The sequence below is a fragment of the Lagenorhynchus albirostris genome, chromosome 4, assembly GCF_949774975.1.
Source record: "Lagenorhynchus albirostris chromosome 4, mLagAlb1.1, whole genome shotgun sequence".
NCBI lineage: Eukaryota > Metazoa > Chordata > Mammalia > Artiodactyla > Delphinidae > Lagenorhynchus > Lagenorhynchus albirostris.
The window spans coordinates 79,487,575-79,497,207 of record NC_083098.1 but is presented as its reverse complement, the minus strand read 5'-3'; the positions used below and the strand labels follow the sequence as shown (position 1 = coordinate 79,497,207).

The window sequence follows — 9,633 nt, the reverse complement described above, 5'->3', positions numbered from 1 at the left end:
TAAAAACCCTGCTTCGATGGAGCTCATAGTCTAGTGAATAAACATACAGTCAAAAATATTTACAACACATATTATAGTTGCTAAGTGGTATTTGGGAGGGAGGGAGGTGTGCAAGGAACTAAAGCAGTGTGCAGGAGTTATTAGTGATATTTGAGTTCAACTCTATAACCTGTAGGAGTTAGATTTAAGGATAAGGTGGAAGTTTCTATAGAGCAAGAAATCAGCATTTATCAATACAAAACCCAGGGGCACGCAAGAACATGCTGAGGTCAGTAACGTAGAGGGCAGCACTTGAGAAGGAGAGGTGAGAAGAGTTCAAGCTGGAAATCAGAAGTGGCCATATCAGTCACAGACTTGAAATGGAAATTAAGGGGCTACTTAAGGCAGTGGGAAGCCTTAGAGATTTTATGGCATGAAGAGTGCATTTTTGAATGAGTTCTCATTTGTTAATGTGGAGAATGGATTGCAAAAGGCAAATCTAAAGACAGTGATACACACTTAGGTAGGTGTGTAGCAAACAAAGGAAGAGATAGCAGCAGCCTTGAGTCACTAGGGTCATAAGAGTAAGGAAGTCAATTTTACCTAACCTCTCTGAGCCTCAGGTTGATCTGCTAGCAAATAAAGATGTTGGGCTAGATGGACTCAAGTTAGCTTTCTGATGGAAAAATGTGCCCCAGAGTTTTTAGCTCATGTACTACAATGAAAGGAGCATCTCGTCCCCACATGGACATTCACAGAGCAATGCAAAAACATTTTGACCTAACACATAGCTCTGAGGGACTAGGCTGTGTGAGTTTGAAAGAGAAAGATAAAAATCAGCCACAAGAGAAAGAAGGAAAGCGAATAAAATGAAATATTTGCTGGGAACTTTCACACAGGCTCATCTGTGAAGACTCCTAGGGGAAACAAACAAACCAGAACACTGAAATTTTCATCAGAAAACCCCAAACCACATGAAAACTACCTCCTTCCAGGTTTATGCACAAATTTCAGACCAAAGAGATTTCATTCAGATTTGTGGAATGTTTTCCCCTGAGCCCAGGAACATTTCATCAAAGCAAAAAGAGAAACCTGTAATCTGGTCTAGAGAGGGTGCTTTCTCCAGGTTGACTGTTCAGCTCCTTGCTCTGTGTGCTTGCAGTTCAACAAGGAGTGGGGGTATAAGTGTAGGTGTTTGGCTCTCCTGTGCTATTGCATGAAAAATCAGAGTAAGGATAGGATTTTTTTAGTATCTGATGTAATATCCAGGTTCTTGCCATTTTTTAGTGATAATGGAAAACGGACTGGATAGGAGTCCTCACCTGGCCTTTTCATTCTTACACACCTCTCCCCAGCTCTGTCCGCCCCCCATAACTTCTGTCCTTTGCCTACAGGGGCCAATACACCTTTGTTTCCACTTGATTGTCAGAATTTATTCAGTCCTGTGATCTACTGGGCTCCGCTCCTGCTCATTCTCGCCTCTTCTGCATTCTGACCTGTTCATACTTAATGGAATTAGGATTAGATATATAAAGTCCTAAGCTTCAAGGGCCCTTTAAGAATCATATAACCCAACATCTTTACCTTACTTCTAAAGTAACTGAGTTTTAAGTCTATGGCATTCTCTGCCTTCTCAACCCTGTCCTGAACCAGGACTGAATAAATAGGAAAAGGATGCTACATACCAAGTCTCTCATTGAATACAGCTCCTTCCACGGCATTGGTCCTTCTATCACCACAGAGGCTTTACCTTTGCCACTATTGTGAATTTAATGTAAGGAAATACAGTGGTATTTCTGTTCATGAAATTTTATAATTCATGTATTAGTGTTTTTCCTGAATTTTAGAATACAATGTATCATGTCTTCACAGGATTTTAGCTGGTGGTTAAGGTGAAATTGTTGAAAATTAATTCAGAAAAGCATCAGCTTTTACGAACATTATAGGTATTATCAATCTCTTCATTTGCTGTGCTCCATAATGCTTCATTTATTATACTTTTATGGTTCCTCTGACAATCTCCTCTCATATATCTCATTTCATGCCTGCCTTCTTTTATACTACAGGCATCTATACTATAAGCAGGGCCCATGTATTCTTCACTTTTTGTGTTCTAAACCTCTAAGATTATATCTAGCAAATAGAAAGGGCTGAGTGAATAGTTGCAGAGCAAACACTTTTTTTTCTTTGAACTGAAGATACAGTGCCACCTGTATTAAATAAAGCAGTATAAAAATCAAGAAAAAGTACATATATCAATGAATTTCTGCAAGATATCTTAATTGGGCTTCCCTGGTGGCGCAGTGTTGAGAGTCCGCCTGCTGATTCAGGGGACACGTGTTCGTGCCCCGGTCCGGGAAGATCCCACATGCCGCGGAGCGGCTGGGCCCGTGAGCCATGGCCGCTGAGCCTGCGCGTCCGGAGCCTGTGCTCCGCAGCAGGAGAGGCCACAACAGTGAGAGGCCCGCGTACCGCTAAAAAAAAAAGATATCTTAATTTTAGAGCTCTTGTGCATATTGAGAACTGAGAGAAATTTGAAGAAATGACTTAGACAATTTTTAATATGTTTCTAATTTCTTTATATAAAACCAGGAGAGAAACAAAATAGTAAAAGAAGCAGGATCACTTAAATTGTGTATTCTCTCATTTATTAAAGGTATTATGGAGTTTTAAGAAATACTGGCTTGAACTGGTTTATCCATCTAACAAAAGAAATTGTATGTCTATCTAGGATACGCAAAAAAATTCTGTGAGTTTTAATTTGTGTGAGACAATAATGAGGGACTTCCCTGGTGGTCCAGTGGCTAAGACTGTGCACTCCGAATGCAGAGGGCCCGGGTTCGATCCCTGGTCAGGGAACTGAAGATCCAGCATGCCACAACTAAAAGATTCTGCATGACACAACGAAGATTCCACCCACGGCAACGAAGGTCCCACGTGTCACAAGTAAGACCTGGAGCAGCCAAATAAATAAATAAATAAATTTTAAAAAGACAATAATGAGCATAGTCTTTAGCAATAATTATACTACATATAGCTACTTCAATTTCTACATTTCCAACTACTCTTTATCTATCCAAGGATGAAACCAATTTCTCAACAACAGATGTGTAGATGTGTAGTGAACACGGCTCTTAGACATATAGTAATATTTGTCATACTGTAATTCCAAGTCTTCCTACAATGAAATGATTGCTGTTAAATAAGGAAAGACAATTGTTTTTAAGACTGAGGAAGCAGCAATTTATTTGTCTCCTGAATTTGGTATTAAAAAGAGGCTTTGGATAAGGCTTTTGGATTATTAAACTACTGACTAGTACTGTAAACACGTATTATTTTTTAAATTGGGGTATAGTTGCTTTACAATGTTGTATTCATTTCTGCTGTACAATGAAGTGTATCAGCTATACGTGTATATATATATCCCCTCCCTCTTGGGCCTCCCTCCCACCCCTACCCCCATCCCATCCATCTAGGTCACCACAGAGCACTGAGCTGAGGTCCCTGCACTATACAGCAGGTTCCAACTAGCTATCTTTTTCACACATGGTAGTGTATATATGTCAATCCCAATCTCCCAATTCATCCTACTCCCCCTCCCCCATCCACATATTTGTTCTTTACATCTGCATCTCTATTCCTGCCCTGCAAATATGTGCATCTATACCATTTTTCTACATTCCACATATATACATTAATATACGATATCTGTTTTTCTCTTTCTGACTTACTTCACTTTGTATGACAAGACTCTAGATCCATCCATGTCTCTGCAAGTGACCCAATTTCGTTCCTTTTTATGGCTGAGTAATATTCCATGGTATATATGTGCCACATCTTCTTTATCCATTCATATGTTGATGGACACTTAGGTTGCTTCCATGACCTGGCTATTGTAAATAGTGCTGCAATGAACATTGGGGTGCATGTGTCTTTTTGAATTATGGTTTTCTCAGTGTATATGCCCAGTAGTGGGATTGCTGGGTCGTATGGTAGTTCTATTTTTAGTTTTTTAAGGAACTTCCATACTGTTCTCCATAGTGGCTGTATCACTTTACATTCCCACCAACAGGGCAGGAGGGTTCCCTTATTGAATCATCACCTAAAGCTGTAAACTGGAGGCAGTGAAGAGTCCCATCAGCAGACTCTGGCTGAAATTTCCTTTGGATCTTGCCAGAAAAATTTATCCTTGGATTTCTCCTTTTCTAAGGCAGCAAATAATCCTTGTGTACAGTTTACACATGTGAAAATAATGTGTTCCCTCTAGTTTTGCTCCCTTGTAAGGGGGCCACATTGACAAGCTCAAGAACATACTTCTGTAGAAGCGATATAGAAGAACATTTCTTAAAATGTATTCTGTATAATGCCAGTTTGATTAGATTTTCCTTTTTCTAAATGGGAAAAGGATTCTATGATTAAATAGTTTAAGGAAAGTGGTTAGATAGACTCTTTTAACGCTAGACTTCTTAGGAGCTTTAAAATGCTACTGTGTATCATCTATCACCAGAAAGGAAATAGAGAATACAGTATTTTCCAAACTTAATGACTACAAAATCTTTATTCAACCCTAAAGCATCTTGTGAGAATAATGTTCTGTTAAAAACAATTGTAAAATTTTCATTCATGTTAATGGGAACAGAAGTGGAAAGTCTATTAATTGAGAAAACTGGGATGAGTTCAAAAGTTAAAGGTTTCTTTACATAAAAATAAATTCAAATGACAAAAATGTATCATTTTATGCTGATATAGCTAATGCCAACTAAATACAATAATGTTTTTTCTTTCCCCATTCTATATTTATTTGTCTTTTCTCCCATAGTGAGAACCCTGGCTCCCAGAAATATCACTGTGTTTACAAATTTGTTCAGCCCTACAATACATAATTCCTGCTTCTGTACTCTGAAAGGATAGAAGCAATGGAACTACAGCCACAGTGAGCACACCTTACCACTGTATCTTGTTTTCTAAATACTGTTCCCTATTAAAAGTAAAATAGGAGTACTTAGAGAAATGGCCAATTCCAGGGAAAGTAGAAGATCATTCTGGAATATCTTATTGTGTCAGAAAGTATACAAACACTCAAAAACGAGGGGTCCTGTACAAATGACACAAGAACCAGTTTTGAAAAATTTCCCACTGTTGGCCAAATTTGGGAAAGTAAATCTTCAAAATAACTAATGACAGTTATGGATTAAAACACAATGGGTATTTAGAAAAAATTATTGTGGAGACCAGAGATGTGCCGCAGGGCAATACAGATATATAGCAGTTTTTACTATCAAGTTAACACTGGGAATATTTTCTTATAAAATTTAAAATAATTGAGAAGAATTATATTTGTTACTTATATACAGTATACTAAATATTTTAAAAGAGTGAGTGACTCACTTCATTACAGTTTTCTAAATGATTTTGTTGCTACCCAAGGATGCTGTGAAAATAAGTGAAAAGAGATCTGATCAATGAAAAAAATCACAACAAACATAAAAAAATTCATGATTTACATAGTAACAGTAAAACCCAAGCGAACAAATAAATTCAGGGAGAAGGGAAGACTCTTACAGTAGAATGCAAACTGATCATTGTCAAAGAATGATAGAGTTAGAAAAATCATCATTCTTCAACTTATATAGTAAGAATAAATTCAGGCAAGAATGATCTTTTATAGTGTCTTTTCTACATTACCTGTGGCTTAACTCTTTGTAAGTGAAATTATGAGCAATAATTATAATGTGTAGACTACATAAATATAAAAGAATAAGGTTTATAGAAAAGCTCCATTAAAAGTCTGCATGCAGTGCTGATGGTTTTCTTTTTTCACAAAACTATCCCGAATTTAATAATGTGATTTAGAATTCTTAGCAGCATTTTGACCAGTTATCTAAATTGGGTAGCTTAGACTTCTGTCTCTAATCTTCAGAGTCATTAACTTTTTTCTTGATGAGTTCTGATGTACCATGTGTTCTTTTCCAATTTTCCTTTTTGCATCATTTCGTCTAACCGAAGCTAACATCAAAGTATAAAATTGACTATTTTACCTACACGCTCCTTTTTTTGTCTTTTATATAGTTGTTTTGATTAGATAATTTGTTGCTAACCACCTGATGTGCAGTACTTTACATCTACTTTAAAATTTTAAAAACAGTTGGTTATATTTGATATGTTAGCAAAAATTAAGGAAATAAGGAAACTTATAAAAAATAATCTAATAAGAAAAATTCTTAGCAGCTTTCTAAATTTATCAATTACTTTTTCTAAGTTAAACACATTTTTATAATACTGACTAAAAAACTCATATAATTTTCACATTCTAAAGTAATTAGTGATATTTTAGGTGACTGTCAAAATAACTAACAAAATTGTAAGTTTCTACAATTAACGGGACTTGTTTCATTCTTTTTTATATATCTTCTTTCTTAGTTTCTGGGAAAGTACAAGTAGGCATTATGAGTCTAGGAGATAATTTTGACTTGAGATTAAAACCCAAAAGTTAGTTATAGAAATAGAAAGTCATTTGGCAATTTTTTGAAATTTATATATATATATATATTCAATTTTGATGTGATTCAAACCATAGTGTAGTCAAGTTATCTTGTCGTAATGAATATCTGTTTCATCACTACTTAAAATCTAATTTGAGATATCTTTCAATGATACAGATATAAACTGACAAGTTAAAAAAATAAATCAAGCAAACTTATTTCAGTATGGATGGTAATTAAAATTGCTTGATCATTCCTTGATTTGCCAAATTTCCTGTCTTCTCTAAAATAGGGAAATCAGCTGTCAAAGCACTTGAAAATGTATTCTCTATAATGAGAACATATGTTATATAAAATATCTAACGTACCTAACATAACTTTATGTTCTTGTACATTAAAATACCTAATACAATGATCTAGTTGTTAGGACTTATCACTGCTTTAAAGAAATTCTCCATGGAAGAAGAATAGAAAATCTAATCAGTGAAGAAAATGCACACGTTTTCTGTTATTAGTCTATATATTTGCAAAGTCTATATATTTGCATTTGGATATGAATTTAGTCCTCCTTAAGAAAAATAGTGCAAGTAGTCCTGTTCTTTATGATTTAATAATTACAGCAAATATTGTGTAAGTTTAGGTTCTTGAAATATGAATGTATCCATCTTGCAAAAGATATAAGTAGAAGAAAATTATGTCAATTAGCTTAGCAAGATATTGCAAGAACAAATTAGTCTTCTTCTAAATGGCCTCAAAGCAGTTTCCTGCAAGGGAAAAACATAAAGGATAATATCCAACTTCACTGATGTGGAATTAGGAAACATCATCTGAATTGCTGAAAAATCAGAATCATTAGAAAATCTCTTAAAGACAATCATCTCCTGCAAAAAACATAACATATAAGGTCATTTTAATACTGCTGCTAATGAAGATAGTTTATCTGGGCCTGCTTTATTGATTAGATCAAAATTATGATTAGATTTAGACATCAAGTTCTGGTAAAGGTAAGGACAAGGGCTATACTTTATTTAACTTTGCATATGGGATGGCTAACTTAGAACCTTATATATAAAATGAACATAATGAAAATATTCTGCATATAAATGGCTGAATGAATGGCTGAATGAGTGAAACGTTTGAGGAGTTTGTTTCAACTGAACAAAATATCTCATAAATTAGTTTTTTCCCTATAATAATTATATTTTACTTAAAGGTAAACTTTAGTTCCATATATTGACCACTAAGAAAATTAGAAATGGCCTCATCTTAGTTAAAATGTATACTGGAAGAACATGAACTCAAAGGAAATTGTTGAACACTTGTTCTGGTTTTGAACACAACCATTTTATTCATTAGAAATCCTATGTAAAAAATACTTAACTATAGTAACATTTTAATAGAAAATTTAGAAAAAGAATGTGGGATTAATTATTTGATTAATATTGTCACCAAAACCCATGGAGAAAACTTAAGTAGAGTAAGGGGTTATCAATTGCAGTGAAAGGGAAAAAAGATGTTGCTATTTCAGTAGGTTAAGGGAAGGCCTCCTTGATAAGGTGATATTAGAACAGGGACCTGAAGAAAGAGAAGATAGCCCAGGCATCTTCTTTCCCAGGTCTTCATCTGGGGCCTTGGGTAGAAGTACCTCTGCTCTGACCTCCTTAGGAAGTAAGAGGCAGAAAACTTGAAGGCAATTTTACCCAGTCTGACCCAGTACTTGTTCACTCCTAGTCCTTTACCTTTGCTCTCCTCCCAACCCAAGGTCCATGAAACTGCCAGCGCCTTTTGTTAAGGGCTTCCTCAAACCCTGAGCGACCCAACCCTCGCTTCTGTGTTAATCCACCTGACACCAGACTAACGTGCCATTCTGGAGAAGTGAAAGGGGGACTTGGAGCTCTATCCTATTTCAGACTCTAGCTTATATCATAGCAGTAAGTAGTTAAAGGTTTAACACTTTCATTTTGGGTTTGCTGTTTAATGCACTACTCGGACACTTGATGGCTCAGCTCTCTCTCTCAGTTCAGCTCGTGACAATGTAAATTATCCTTGTGTGTGTATATATATATATATATTTTTTTTTTTTCTTTTTTTGCGGTACGCGGGCCTCTCACTGTTGTGGCCTCTCCCGTTGTGGAGCACAGGCTCCGGACGCGCAGCCTCAGCGGCCATGGCTCACGGGCCCAGCCGCTCCGCGGCATGTGGGATCTTCCCGGACCGGGGCACGAACACGTGTCCCCTGCATCGGCAGGCGGACTCTCAACCACTGCACCACCAGGGAAGCCCCTTTGTATATATTTTTATCAAAACAAATTCCATATATTTTACCAACATTGTGTAGCTTAAATTTATACTGAGGTATTTTTCTATACTTGACATGTATTATGATTTTAACATTTCCTGATATTCAGGTAGTTATTCCAAAAATTCTATAGGCACTTTGTTTTTGATAGACAAATACTGCTGTGGCCTTATAGTAATGCTTTCGTATTCCCACTAATGTCTTGAAAAATGAATAAACAAATCATATTTCATTCACTAGGCTCTTTCTCCTGCTAATTCTTCTATCAACATTGTTAAATAATTATACCCCCAATGAATTAATGGTAAGCTGCAATCTTGGTGTTGTAACTACAAATTACTTTAGCATAACTGTAATTAGGCAATTTTTAAAACCTTATTTTTATTGCTTGTTTGGTATAAAAGTTGATAAAGTTTAACCTACATTAAAATCTGTCATTATTTAATAAATGACATTCTAAGTTTTTCTTGAGAAGATAAGATACTGAAATTCAAAGACAATGCCATTTTGAGCCTAGATTTACAGAAAAAAAGTTAACTATGAACCATCATGAAAAGTGAAATATATCTATTAAGATTGCTTAGATTTTACCTAGTACCTTATGTTTCATAAGAATTTTGATATTCAAATGTTACTCTTATTTTTATTTTTAATGTTGTCAATAGGATTCAAAGGATCAGAATGTCTTAGATACAACAAATACAGTTCACTGAGGTTTATGTAGAGGAAATTAAATAGAAATAGGTGTCGAAAGCTGGTTCTATTTTCAGCTCTGGCTTGCTAGCTGATGACTTCTATCAAAATCACTAAACTTAACTGAGTCCCAATTTCCTCAATCTCTAAAGTTAATTTAGTCAGAACATTATTACAGTA

General features: G+C 35.5%; 1 non-coding gene across 1 annotated transcript; it reads left to right on the top strand.

Moving 5' to 3' along the window:
• The first annotated feature begins 2,765 nt into the window (after positions 1-2,765).
• On the top strand, positions 2,766-2,838 carry TRNAR-CCG (transfer RNA arginine (anticodon CCG)). Its single transcript has one exon. It is a non-coding gene; the product is annotated as a tRNA-Arg (tRNA).
• The last annotated feature ends 6,795 nt before the right edge of the window (positions 2,839-9,633 follow it).